Source organism: Ptychodera flava, chromosome 13 (assembly GCF_041260155.1).
Source record: "Ptychodera flava strain L36383 chromosome 13, AS_Pfla_20210202, whole genome shotgun sequence".
Taxonomy (NCBI): Eukaryota; Metazoa; Hemichordata; class Enteropneusta; family Ptychoderidae; genus Ptychodera; species Ptychodera flava.
In genome coordinates this window covers 13,148,804-13,164,292 of record NC_091940.1, presented here as the reverse complement: position 1 = coordinate 13,164,292, position 15,489 = coordinate 13,148,804, and positions in this window count along the sequence as shown.

The following is a 15,489-nucleotide window of genomic DNA, read 5'->3' as shown; positions in this document are numbered from 1 at the left end:
GGGCTTTGCCAAAGAAAGAGGATGCTCCCGACGGAAAGAATGGAAATCTGTGTAAATCTAGAAATTCCAATTCCGAAGTGTATATGTATATTTTAGAGGCTATTGTAAAATATAAGGACCTAATTATTTATTTGTGGTAACAAATAACGCACGTCAGCAGGAAGGCCTCTGCAGGCCATTGCAGGTCAATGTTGATGGCATAACCGGGATGGCGATATGTATATCTTTTACAAATGTGAATTGATTAGAGAGGTATGAACTGTATTTTGAATGTTTGAAGATTGAATAATAAAGTATTATCATTCGGGGACCGCATTTAGTGTTTGATCATTTACTTGTTTTCTCATGTAAATACGAGGCACGTCGGCTGCTATCGCGGTATGGTCAGACAGCGGTACCGATACTGGAGCAAGACACCTAATTGTCTAAGACTTACTTTTCGTTAAATTGCTAGATCGATCGTAAGAGGGACTTATTGCCAATTTCTCCTTAAAATGCAAGTCTTAAATATTTACAGCATCATTTCTATTTTACAGTTCTCACATTTATAGATTATCGATATTTCTCTTAGCTTGAAAGCATTCCATTTTAAAAAAACGTACTCGAAGAGCACGAAAGGTCAACTGAGTAACATTTAATTAGGTAGAATACGCCTCGCGGACAGAAATTCGGGCTTTCAAATTTTATCAATTTTCTTCTGATTACCATTTATGGGGGCTCATTTGAAGCTCTCGATGAAAGAAAGGTTTTCACCGTCTTAGTTTTTCGAAAATCGAAAATTTTATTTTTCCCATAGAGTTAACACAGGGATGGCGGCCATTTGAATTTCAAATATCGGTAAATTTTGAGTAATTGTCTCTCTAGTATCAAAGTTTGCACGCTGACTGGACTCCTGATTTTTATTCTTGATTTAGTAAGAGAATGGTCGAAAGTTTCATTGAGGAAAGTTTGAGCAAAACTTTAAGTCTTTCACTTTCGAGGCGCATACTACCTTAACCATGACGTCAAGTCACGACCGTCAGCTGAACACGCACGAAAATTACTCCATCAGCAAAGCGCAGTCCCGCACTAAACAAATTGAGTTAGTGGTGATGGTATTCAAAGGAGAAAAAAAGAATGGTATCATGCGCCAAGTCAATGTCAACAAGAACTAGTGCGAGAACCAGGAAATTGGGATTTTCGCTTGTGATTAAGCACAATGCAGAACCAGAACAATATATTCACATTTCGATCAGCAATAGAGACATCAAACCCGACAACGAAAAATAAAAACACTATGTACCAAGTGTCTTTATCGTCCATGGTCTGGTTTGTTACCTCAACTTTTACTTTCGCACTTGTGCGAGAGGTGTTTTCATTGGATGTATAGATTAGAGTCATTTACAAACACCGACAAATGAGCACTGAGGAAAAGTTTCGAACACTCACCTTTGATCGTATGTTATAAATGTTCATAAGATATTTGTCCCGGATAGCTAAACTATGAAATGCTTAAACAAGTGAAAAACAACGCTCTATCCGACTGATTATCACAAATTACAATAGAACTGACGTTCACAAGACTTATATTGTTTTCTTATGTCAATATAATCAATCACATCGTATGTAAATTGTGGTAAAGTCAATGTTTACCTCTGTGTATACATTATGTCATGGTGCAAAATTGGCACACGACATTAGGTAATATCTAATTTGGTCGCCTTCATCTCCCTTGTTACAACGAGTGTAAATTAAACAGAAAATATCCATTTTCCCGGCACACCCGGAGAAAATTTGATTGAAAGAATGAAAATCTGTTAATTCTTTTTTTTATTTCTTATGCTATTGTGAAATTTATTAAAGCATGGCGAAAACTTTGCGCAGTTGCCCAGACCCTTTGCCCTTAAATCGATATCACACGAAATTGTTGGAACCTAAAATACAGTCATATTGCATTGTTTCATTCTTGCATACTCAGCATATCTTCAGAAGACTTCAAGTAAATAAAATTTCGAACAGTTATTATGTTTTCCGAGTAGGTTGATATGACCGACAAGGTTTTTACGAACTAAAATGATAATATTACATGAAATGTGACATGAGTTGTAATTTATTCAAATATGGGACCTGGGTTCAGAGTTCAGACAGGTAAGCTAACACTAGACAATGGAGTGACTTCAATCTTCAATTTCAATGACGGTTATTTAGATTGTCTTGTCCATATTTCACAGCGTAAAATAATTCCCTTGGGTTGTTTGTTCATTTAAGTGTAAAGTTTTATTTTCAACTTCACAATGTCATTTTCGTCGTCGTTTAGTCGGTGACGCATTCGCGCTGTCGCAAATACCGGGAAAGTCCCAGATGTTCACCTGTAATGCCTTTGTTATCATGGCTCCGCCGAGAATACTCTGCAGATGTGAGCTTTCGGTTTATATTTATTCTCGCTGTAAAGTCTAGCGTCTATCGAATGGCCGCGAGCAGAGGAGCATTTTACCGTGTTTCACAGTATTGGAGATGTAGGTGAAAAGCCGACTGCTCCAGCTTGAAAGTTCAAGGACAAAGTCTAATACGCTGATCAAAATTTAGAATATAATTTTTAATATCTTGAAGGCGATACGAGCAGCTAAATGATACATTCGATTCAGAGTTTTTGTAGCCAACAGCATTGAATGTAAAAGGTTTGTTACTGTGTTTAGTTTTGCTGAGCTACGAAAAGGCAAAGATTACGTGCGTCAGTCGTTTTAGTGTGAATAAGGGGCGACATGTTCGATAAGCCTTCGCCCCTTTATGAAATCCTGCTGAACAATAGAAATAGAAAGGTTGACTTTAAAAAGATTGACACTTTTGATAACAAGCATTATTAAGTTTGTTTGCTCGGCCTGAATCAAGCCCTGACAGCAGGTAGGGTATTGATTGATAATTGTAGCAAGAAGTAATTTAAAGTTCTCCCAGGCATTCATTTGGTTTGATAAATTTATCAACTCATATATAGCAGAGCGTTTTTTACATGGGTGAGGTTCTTTTTAACCCCTTTGTCGAGAGCAAATCCGGCACCAAATAGCACTCCAGTCTTTGATGTGTGCGTTGGCGGTGCAGCATGCTTCTGCGCATGTTTTGCACCAAATTGAAAATAGGAAATAAACATTCCCGATTTTCAATTTACGTCGGGCAGATAAATTAATTAGACAGCGCGTTTACCTGCAACCTGCTATAATTTAGAAGTTACCATTATGCTTATTTCGAAATCATACATGACATTGAAAAAAGGAAATAGAAATATGAGTACATTATAATATTCAACAGATTATGGCATTGATACCATGATACCAGAATAAATCCCCAAGGCTATTTTCAAAGTCTTTCATTGAAATCTCGTTGCGGTAAATAGTCTGGCCGCAATTTGCCTTGACTTCAATCAGAAGAGTCAGAAAAAGAAAGTTGAGTGGACGGCGTTGCCAACAGTTATATAGCTAAGTGTTTGCCATCTAAACAATGCGTATTGAAGTAACGTCTGTGTGTATACTTCTTTATTAAGTTTATTTTTTGGAAATCCCCGGGTGAATAAATTTGGTAATATATAATTTTGGCATGTTGTGTCCATTACATTCCAGCTGTCACTTACACGACACGAAAACTGAATATGAAATTTTAACTTAGGTGGAATGTACTCGGGTACAGGTATTCGGACTGTCGAACTTTTACAATTTACAATGATAATCAGCTCTAGGGCACCTAACACTTTTGAGAAATTTGAAAAATATAAAGATCCAATTGTCCCAATTTAGTTCCAATCATGTTATATTAAAAAAAGTGACAATTTTGATAAAATAGGTCAACAGCGTATATCTGGCCAAAGAAACTCATGCCACCCTGCATCATAAATTTCGTGCTCTCAATTATACCAGCGGTGCAACATTATCGTCCTTACTGAACAACTCGTGAGGGTACAATAACCTTGAAAACACAGGCAAACTTCTTGAAGATTAGATTGTCGTTTCTGTTCAACAGAAAAGTAATAGAAACTAGGAGGCCCGCCACTAATGTTGTGTCACCAAAGTTCAATAAGCCTGACATTAAAAGGCACGGATTTGCAGTAAAAATGCCACCGACTGCAAATGCGAAAATTGCTCACAATTATCCACTTTTGAAACTTGAATAATTGTTATTTAATGTCATAAGCTACCTTTCACCACAGTATGACCGATAATATTTTCGCTTTAAAAGTGAGCATTTTTAAAGCGTCAGTTATGGCCACTTATCTGGTAATTGTCTCCAATAGCGGGAAAGTCCTTGGTTTTCCGCGTGAGCTCTAGTAATTGCTTCCGAGAATTACCTGTTGACGTTAGCTTTCACTTTGTTGATGTTTTTGTATTTAAGTAATGCGGTTGTTAAATATCGCCACCAGAGACGCAATTTATCGTTATCCCAATCATTTGTGATGTTAGATGATAATTTATAAAGTGTTCTACAGCTGACAAATTTTAAGAAATGAAGAGGCTGTGATTGATGTTTCATGTGAACTGTGTTCAGTGACTATTTTAAGTTCACTGTGTTGTATTATGGCAATATTCTATTTGTCTTATTCCTATATTACTGCGAGAATGCATTAAATACATTGCACACTGCGGAAACGATATAGTTGTATATTTTTCATAATTACCGCAAGAAACATTGAATCTTGTCTTTGCCATGATCAAGAAGCAATATCAGGATCATCGTGCTATGCTTGGATATGAGATGCTAAGTACCTCTATTATTGATATGAAAATGGCTACCACTTTCACTATAAACGCCACAAACGCCAGCAAATTATCGATTTTGGCGTGTTAATCCCATAGTGACTTTCTTGTAGACTAACAGACGTGATAAATAAAACTGACTTATATCAACAACAGTGATCATGCCTCATTCCGTAGGTTTGCAAGTTGATCAGTTAATTGCTGAATGACAACAGTTTCTGAATTGTATAAATGTACAACCATAATACGTTCTTCTTGTTTTGCAATTCGTTAATCTAACACAGAGGTGGCCTGAAATGTTATTGTGACGAAAGACATTACTACTCAAGGTGAGCGGTCACCCTGCCAATCGAAATTACAGGTCACTCAAAACATGAATACAACGTAAAAGGACCTAAATTAGCATACTGCACAAAAATGTTTTTACACTTATCATTGACAATATCAAAGTATAATGTTTTTATTTTGCAAATTTGCATTGAAAATTTAAAATAATATAATCAAACAGCATTAGGACAATATTTTCAAGAAACCTTTCTCTATGTCTCTGTCTTTGTCTGTCTGTCTGTCTGTCTGAGTCTGTTTGTCTGTCTACAGTCCCGCTCTCTCTCTCTCTCTCTCTCTCTCTCTCTCTCTCTCTCCTCTCTCTCTCTCTCTCTCTCTCTCTCTCTCTCTCTCTCTCTCTCATGGCAAATATACATTTTATTGCAGACGCTTAAGTATAATATAATCCTACTGCAATTTTGAATATAAATCTCGATATTTATTTTAAATATCAAAATAACTCTCATAATTATCAGAATCAACACTACCTAAAGAGAATGCCAAAGTCAATCTCGTTAAAGAGTTAAATATAGAGCCTTCGGACAAAAGCTTTGGGTTTTTCGCTTCATGCCTATGATGTTATTGATCTAATAATGACAATACATACACAAGAACTTATGGACAGCAAACTTCTTCGATCAATTTTCCAAGTGTAGAAATGTGTACAAATATTTTTTCAAACAAATTTGGAAAAAATGCTGCAACTCTTGCTTTAATAAACCAAATACCATAATAAAAATTTGGTTCTACATTTCTCACACGACGTATTTCTTCATAATGTGGTGTGAGAAATAAAGTTCCGTCGACAGTGAAAAATCTAGGCATGAAAAGGAAAATGAAATATGACAATAGTTAGAAAAGGATAAAATTATAATTTTGATAAAAATTTCTTAGAGAAATTCTTAATTTCTTGGGCACATTTCCAAACTTAAAGCCCGATTGTTCACAACAAGGCATAACATTTTATTTGGACAGTTAAGCTTAATAAGCCTTAATTTAATAAAATATTATGAGGTTATTACGAAAATACCGCAAAGGATGCACGAGGACATTGGCGCAGCCTAAGCTTATCGCCCGACGCGAAGCGGAGGGCGATGCGAGGCGCCAATGTCCGAGTGCATCCTTTGCGGTATTTTCGTAATAACCTTATTATTATACATCTTACATTCCTGATCGGGGCATCAAAATGTAGGAGTAGTGACCGTTTTCGTGCAATGTCAACAATTTTTCTTCCGATTTTATCGCGCCAGTGTGGAACGCTACCCTCGGACGCGCTTCTGCAAATGCGCAAGTTTTGGAGTGTGTGCACTACACACATACGTACGTACAGAGCGCGCGCGAGACTTGTTCTGGCACTGGTCCAAGGGGTCCCTTGAAACCGTATTACAGTGAACGCGCTGATACAGCCGCAGGGAATGGGGCGCCTTGAAACCGTGCCGTACGGAACGGGCGCGAGTTCCGTACGGCTTTTTAGCGCACGCTAAATTCTATTGTTCTCGATGGTAGATGTATAATAATCATTGATATTTGCAATTATAGACATGGTATAATCATCATCACGATGATTGTTATGTGCTAATGGTGTGAAAGGTCTCTATCTCAAGACTGTGCTAAAAATTGAATGTATTGACTACATTTTGCGATAGCATTGAATCAGGAATCACGACGTAAAAAACGTGCTCTTATACATTAAATATTTAATTTATTATTGTGTACCTATTTATGCGTTTATTATTTTAGTTGCAATCATTGACATTGATTGATATTTGCAAAATATTGAAGGGATTGTAACGGTTATATATGTTTTGCCGTCATATTTTAACAGTACTACCTCATACATATTGTAGTAACCTAATATAATATGTTTGGCAGTCGTCTGTAAACTGTTTACATTTTGTTTTTGTTTGTTTAAATTTCAGAAACATTATACGTGTTCTTCCTATAAACATTAGCTGCATTCTTTCATTTCTTAAAATGAAAACATCCATTAAGGTCCCCTTCTACATGTACTTGAAGAATACACTCAGTACCCTAATGTCATGAATGTTGTCAAGTTGTGTAGTAGCTGTTTACACAACAATTTGAAAGCGGGTCAAGCACGCTTCACTTGTTTTGACACCTTATAAATCAGTTTCCACTTTAATGTCCAATTATTTTACATTGATATTACTTAGATTCAAATCGATGTTTGTTGCGAAGTATCATGATGTGTAACCCACTACATCATTTTGCAGTTGGTCAATATCTTCACGACCACGTTGTAAGTTCAGGATAAAATAATTTATCATACCAGACGACACTCAATTCGATATTTTATAAATCACTTTAGACACCAAAGCTACCTTTTCAGATACCAGAAGAGAAATGAAGAAAATCTTATGCGAAAAATGACTGAAATTTCACTCTGTGAGTGACGTATTGGACGAGCCGAAGGCGAGTCCAATACGTCACTCATTGAGCCCGAGTCCATACAGGGCGTATTTGTGTATAACCCTATTATTATACACCTCCCTCCATTAATCGTCCGTATAAACTATTCTATGGTAAATTTTGAGGGATGCGGCACGCGCGCTATTGTTGAAATAAAATTGCTACAAACCCCAAACAGGCGCGTCGCGCGTCGCGCGTCGCGCGTCTCCTGTATTCGGGACTCCGCGTACTTTACAAAATACGGAAAGTTATTGGACGGTCAAACTCCCATAGGTTACGGCAGTAGGTGTATAATAATGGTGTGTATTTAATGTTTATTCTTAGACTAACAAAATTTGGACATGACCCTGCCCTTTCATTTTAAAATACGATACCGTAAATGTAATTGAAATTCTTGGTTATTATTTTTCATCTTCTATATATATGCAGATTGGGAGTGAAAAGTTAATTTCAGATACTTTGCTTGCGTGTCCGAAGTAAACGCATTTTTCTTCCGCCTTGTTCACTTCATTTTACGGCCAGCTGGCCCTCGAGGGCAACACTTGTTTTGAAACGCAATGGAATGCAATGAAGTCGTTCGATAGTTACCGTGAGAAAGACGCAAGTATGGATTACAACCCTTTTCAGAATTAGAGCGCGAAGCCACTGCAGTGAACTGCAATAAAACTGCTTACACTAATTAGTTTCAGCTGTAGCCGTGGCCACTTTGGTGTTGAACAAGGCTACTTATAAAGCAACCAAAAAGTCTGCTTGTACAAGGCAAAACTAGCTCTGCTGAGGCTGGAGTTGTAAATGAGAGTTTACGATTGGCACCCCGTGTTCAAGATTAAAATACGATGTAGCATTACCATGCACTGGTCTATGTACAATTTTTTTTTTATTTCAACTGCCCCAGACAAACTGTCTGCATGGGACATACAATGTTGTCGACTTTGCCAGCTGGCTACAGCTGAAACTAATTAGTGTGAGCAGTTTTATTGCAGTTCACTGCAGTGGCTTCGCGCTCTAATTCTGAAAAGGGTGGTTGTATTGTGGTGCGACTTCTCAAAATAGCTGGTGTCAACTTCAACATTGGAAAGTATGCGAGTAGGCTTGGGCACTTACACCTGTGTTTCGGGGGTTTAACAGACTCAAGATGCATTGTATCTTTCTTTTGTTTCACAGAATTTTGAATCATGTCCCCATTTCCAACAAAGGCTGCATTCATTTTTTCGGGAGATATGTGGATTCTTATAACTGGACTCTAATGATCAAATTTCTAACAGATGAAGCATCTTAATCTTCGGTCTCTAACCTTCATGTATCCTAAAGCCCGGAAGTTATAAGACCCTTGTCTTGAAATGTTGGTATCACTCTCAAGCCATTGCTTTAATAATAGTCTCGAGAAACATAGTGTCGGATCGACTGCTGCACAATAGCTAGAGACAATTTCGATGGGACCATGCTGTTCGTCCGCTTTTGGCGGTATCTTTTTACATGGGTTAGCTTGTTTTGACGCCAGGGTGCGAATTGAATTGTCCATTAATCTTTCTTTTCGTGTCACAGAATTATGAACGTGACTCAATTTCTTACCCAGGCTGCATTAATTTTGCGGACGACGACAGACGACTTTTGTTTCACTGCAATTAAAACATATTTTTCTTTCCTATTTTTCGTCAATGTGACCTCTTTTAAACATCTTTAGAAACGTTTACAGCACTTTCGGGGAAGTCTTTTCTAGGATTTGCGACAAGCGTCCGATGTCTGGCAGTTGTTGATCAACTTCCTTACAACAGTTTGTGACAACTTCATACATCTGATCAAACGTTTCGGCCGCATTCTTCGACTTTGGAATCATTTGGAGGTATCTATTAATCCAGTCTATTTGCTTTGGTAAATCGAGGTCAATAAGCTCATAGTATGTTGCAGATATCTCAGTGCCATGATACAGCCTTAGTTATGTCTGGTGTAGGGAACGGGTCTTGCAGAATCGTGTTCAGGTATGTTGCATACTGCATACAGCTCTGCCACTGGGCACACGTTTGCACTAGACTCAAATGCCGATCAGATATCCTTCCAAATTTTACACTTGGGTCAGAATTGATGTGAAGTTTACCAAAAGAAGTCGATTCTTCATGAAGAGGATCCGTGGAAGCACAGGGTGATGGCATTTAGATTTGATCTTCATTTCTTGTTTTGTGCCAAGAAAGCTCGTTTGTCTTTCATCCAATTCACATCTAGCCGCAGCTTCAGCTGTTTGTTTGTAAGGCTGACAGTCTACCGGATCGGACTGAAATTTAATCTGTGCGACTTTGGCAAGCACGCCTGATGTATTTTCACTCTGAAATGAATCGCACATATGGCCTCTCACAAAGCAGAGAAGTACGGCTAATAATTGCTCGGTTGAAACCTGAGGATCGGAGTTTTTCATGCAATGGAGAGTGACAGCAATTGGAAGCTGGTAGTCAGGCGGGAGAGCGGTTACACGAGCAAGATCCAACCCTAGAATCTCAATGAACAAAGACTTTCTTTTGGCATCGGACAGTTTTGGTATGCACAAAAGATCGGGCAATGGTCCATAGGACTCTAACTGTTCCAACGGAGCTACGTGTGTCGGCGTGACTGTTTCATCCGCATCTAGTCGGTCATATTGTACCACCAATTTCTTTTGCTGGCTTTTGCATGGCTTCTCATCATCGAATTGTGAAGATTGTCCTGACCTGGCCTTACGTGATTCATGCTGCTCTTTTTTTGATCCAACGGTGTCACACTCTCTCTGGACGTCATCATTCTTCAATAAAATACCGAATATTGCCTGCCTAATACGAAGCGACGATCTGTTGCAGCTTGGCTTTCTGTTGTCTTCCACAAACAAATGAGTGAAGTAGTTCCTCTGAAAGATTACGTTGATGAATTTAGGTTGTAGTGCCCCCATGCGAAATAAAACTAAAAACCAGTCCGGGAGAGAGTTCATCATGTCTAATTCCGGTGGCTTTACGTTTTTTAATTTGTGCAGATTCGGAGCTCTCCTAAATAATTTTTAAATTTCGATTCACAATCATCCAGTCTGTACATTTGTATGGCACTCTCAATTTTCCTTCTAACATTTTCTCTATTACTTTTAATTGGCATCTCCAACACATCATGTAATGCAGTATCGCTAGAGGGGTATTTCCTCAACCATTCGATGACTTTAAGTACATTACTGGGGTTTGTCTTCTTTGGCCCAGCGTCAATCTCCCCCTTTTTAGTGATATTCATAATGCCTGATTGCCCAACCCTTCGTAGGTGACAGTAGAAAAAGTTGGTATCCTCTCCAAACACACGATCATTTCCGAGTAGACATGCCATCAGAGGCAGTAATGATTTCCTGATAGTGAACTTTTTACAGAATCTCCGCTGGTTGAAAACCTTACAGGGTACACAATGCTTTGCTGTGCTGCCATCGCTGAGTACGCGTTTCCATTTGAAAGTTTTCCAAGTTATGAGGCGGCCGTGATGTTAAAGATAAAAAATCACCATCATCCCGAGTACGGGGCAATTAGCGCATTGGCCAGAAGTACAACTTCTCGATCAGCTTCAGAGTCACAACAGCAGAACGGAACTCGAAACTTCCGAGCAACTTCTGTGAAAACGGCATAAGCAAAGCCCGAAAGAAGTTGAAATTTGCTCCCACGGACGACCTGCGAATACTGCTTCATTCTCTTCTCATTGTGTTCAATAAATTTTTGAAATTTTCCTTTTTCGAGAGCGCCATCAAATAGGATATACGCCTCTATCTTGCAGACTTCGAGTGTTTGCAGAAATTTGGTACATAATTCTTCGAAATCCTTATAGTTTACGCCGAATGAGAAGTTTTGTTTGTGATAGTAGAATAACCAGTGGACGAGGCCATTTCCATTGATAACAATTGACCTATTTTGCAGTTTGAGTGGTACGAGCAACTCGGGATCTTCCTCTATGAACGTAGTTAATCCAGGTACCCCCATGCTCCACCAGTTTACCAAGACCTCAAAGGCAGCTGTAGATTTCGATGGCTTGTAATTGATCCCTGAACGTCCCTGAGAGATCTGCAAAAACATGTTTAAAGTACCATTGAAATCATGTATCAAAATTTGTCTCATTTGAAACAACGTCATACAGTATATTTATTTCGAGATACAGTGAGTTGCTTCAGTGATTATCTACGACATGAAATATGTGTCAAAATCAACTGTGACCTCAAAGGATACCGATATATATGCATGATATGCCAATGAAATATACAAATATCTGCATTAAGACCATAGCTTGTCATGCGTACAGAAGGAATTAAAGCTCTTTATATCAATATGTTCGATTTAAGTTAAGTATTAAGGTGTGCTGTCGACATCGGAGAGGCATGTTTCAAGGCCCTGCAATAACTAAAAAACCCCACTGACGTATTCAAATAACACAAAGTTGGTAGCAAAATGTTAAGAATGCACATTGAAATATTGGATACCGATATATATATGCATGATATGCCAATGAAATATACAAATATCTGCATTAAGACCATAGCTTGTCATGCGTACAGAAGGAATTAAAGCTCTTTATATCAATATGTTCGATTTAAGTTAAGTATTAAGGTGTGCTGTCGACATCGGAGAGGCATGTTTCAAGGCCCTGCAATAACTAAAAAACCCCACTGACGTATTCAAATAACACAAAGTTGGTAGCAAAATGTTAAGAATGCACACTGAAATACTGGCTCCTGTTAACGGCTACTGTTTTTTAATGATAGCCTTTCTTTATTTACGGCAGAACAGATATTGTCAATATATCGAGTTGTTCATTTCATGGAGTTTACGTTGTTTGCCACTGCCAATCTGTGGTTTAATTCATGGATTTCATCGATTCGATGCCGGGGTGTCATGAACAAATTTTTACCCTGATTTTCATTATGTAGAGTTCAGAATCGGATGCACTTTATTTTGTCAACTGGCATACAACGTCGTTTTGAAAAAGGCAACGCTTGATTGATTTCATTTGTGAAGATAGAGATGGTGGCTATTGTCCCAAGTGTCAGGAAAAGAAAGTGCAGTGGACAGCGTCACATAAAGCTGGCCTTTTGTCATCTTAACAATGTGTATTGTGGTGAGGTCTGTTTGAACTTCTTCATAAAGTTTTTCTGTTGAAAGCCCCGTGGTTTTTCTGTCTTTAAAGTAAAGTGATTGTTAAATATCGCTACCAGAGACGCAATTTACCGATGTCCAAATCATATGTGATGTTAGGTGATAAGTCATAAAGTGTTCTACAGATGAAACTTTTAAGAAATGAAGAGGCAGTGGTTGATGTTTCATGCGAACTGTGTTCAGTAGCTATTTCCGTTCAGTGTGTTGTATTTTGGCAATGTCCTATAGTTACTGCGAGAGTGCATTTAATATAATGCACAGTGCGAAAGCGAAATTTGTATATTATTCTTCATAATTTCCCCAAGAAAACTTGAAACATATCCTTGCCATGATCAAGAAGCAATATCTGGGTGTAGTGCTACGCTTGAATATGAGATGCAAAGTACCTCTATAATTGATATAAAATGGCCACCACTTTCACTAGAAGCGCCACAAACGCCAGCAAATTATCGATTTTGGCGTGCGAACCCCATAGTGACTTTCTGGTAGACTAAGTGACGTGATAAATACAGCTGAGCTATATCAACAGCGATGAGTATGCCTCATTCCGCAGGTTTTCAATTTAGTTCATCAGTTAATTGCTTAATGACAACAGTTTCTTAATTGAATAAATGTACATTCATGGTAAGTTGTTCTTGTTTTGCAATTCGTGAATCTAATACAGAAGTGGTCCGAAATATTATTGTGACAAATGGCACCTCTACCTCAAGGTGAGAGGTCAACCCACCAATCGAGATTACAGGTCACTCCAAACGTCACTCCAAACGTGACAATAACGTAAAAGCATCTAAAATTGCATACTGAACAAGAATGTTTTACACTTGTCATCGAAGAGTATCGTAGTATGATGTTTCATTTTGCAAATTGGCATTGAAAATTAAAAATAGATTAATTAAACAGCATTAGGCTGCATTAACAAAAAATTGTGAGCCGAGGAAGAAACCCCAAGGGTTTGAGGGGGGCTTAAAAACTCTTGGGGTAGTCGAGGGGTGGGGGACTTGAAAGTTTCGCTTTGCCTATAGGGGACGAAAAATATTTTGGTTCCGAACATTTTGATGTGATCCAACGGTGCATGGTGATCCAATGTTATTAATAATTAAAGACAATCCAGAACGTTTTTGTCGCATTTTATGACTTTGATCTCGAAAAAAACTAATAAATGTATGAATGCCTTTCATTTTTGTAAAACCAACAAGTTGGCCTTGTAACAGAAGCTGCAACTGTCGATATTTTTTTTCAATAGCTCTATGCAATGTATCATATACAGTTTCTTGGTGTCTCTCTACAGCATGCTGAAACACACAATATTCAGTTTGTCAACAAAGCCTGTGTATCTAAATGTTGATGATAACTGAATTAGAGTCAAGACTGAAAGTTATTTGTCAATTATAGAAATGCGCGGTACACGTACATAGGCTATATTGGCAAACTGAATACTGAAGAGCTCAACATGCTGTAGGGAGTAGAATAAGAACGCAGTTGTATAAACTAAACAAAAATATTGTCAAAATACAAAGTTAATACAGCTACTGCCTATGGGCATTGTCACTGCCACTGCACACCGGCAGTGACAGAAATAGCTCTGACTCTGATTAAGGAAGAGTTTCGGTCATTGTAGGACGTTCTCAGTTGACAGTTAAACATATTTGTATACAAAATCAGGCCAAAGAGCAACACATGGAAGACTAGGAGCCTTAAGCCCTGAACATAGCGATCTCAAAATACTCTCAGTTTTCCGAGAGTTTTCTATGAATAAGACCGTTTTTAAAGACTGAAAAGTGTATAACACTGTCATAAGTGTCTAAAGTGGCATGAAAGTTGAAATGTTTTAACATCATTTCAGATTTTACACCATTTTCAAAAACTAATCGTATGACAGAGAAAATAAAGATTACAACATCAAAATGTTGGCTACAGTGTGTTGTGTATTCAAGTAAATGGCATCATTCTTCTTACTGGTAAGATCACTATGTATATGTACTGGAAATACTGTGTTTTTGTACTTTTCAATGGGGCGCCATCTTATGAGCTGGGCACCCGTTTATTATTCAGCCTGTCAAAACGACAAGGCATGGTCCAAATTAGCGAGTAGTGATACTTCTAAACACGCCCTTCACATTTACACCAACCAACGGTGGTTTGAAAATAAAATTATGAAAATAATGCATAAAATATCGCAGCTTTTGGGGCATTAAAAGTTATCACGGATTTTTGGATTCTGGCGTATGAGAATAATAGAGAAAAAAGATGGGGTCACCATGCTTGGTTTTCTACAACTATAGAATGAAAATTCACTGCTTTTCTCAAAAATCACTGAAAATCAATGTATAAAAATTAAGTCCATGCAGTGAATGAAATTTCCACATGTCATCGTACAATAACAAAGGTAAAACTTTGTACAGTAAAGACTGTTAAATTAAAAATTGTGTGACTTGTGTGACTAAATGAAATCCTTTATTTTTATTACCAAATTTGCCATTATTACCTCCAAAATGTCTGAGTTTATTTGATTGAATATTTTAGCCTTCCAGTGTTGTCAATTTTGTAAAATATTTATAAGTTGCAAACTTTTTGGGGGTAGGTCCACTGTGCCCAGTTTTTCACAATTTGGCAAAATGTAGGCAGGAATTTAATTTGCATACTATCTCAAGATTGTCATTTTCTATGCTCTTCAGATGGTGCCATTGACCTGGCCAGAGTTGGATAAACTCAAAACGGCCTAGACCGATAAATCCAAAATGTACACTGATGCATTTAAAAATTAATCAATTTAAGAACTTGCCATACGAATATGGCTCTAAACTAGCTAAAAAAGAGGTAGTGTCGAACATCTGCGAGCAGAACTACGCAATATATATTTATTTTTACTCTGAGTGAATTCC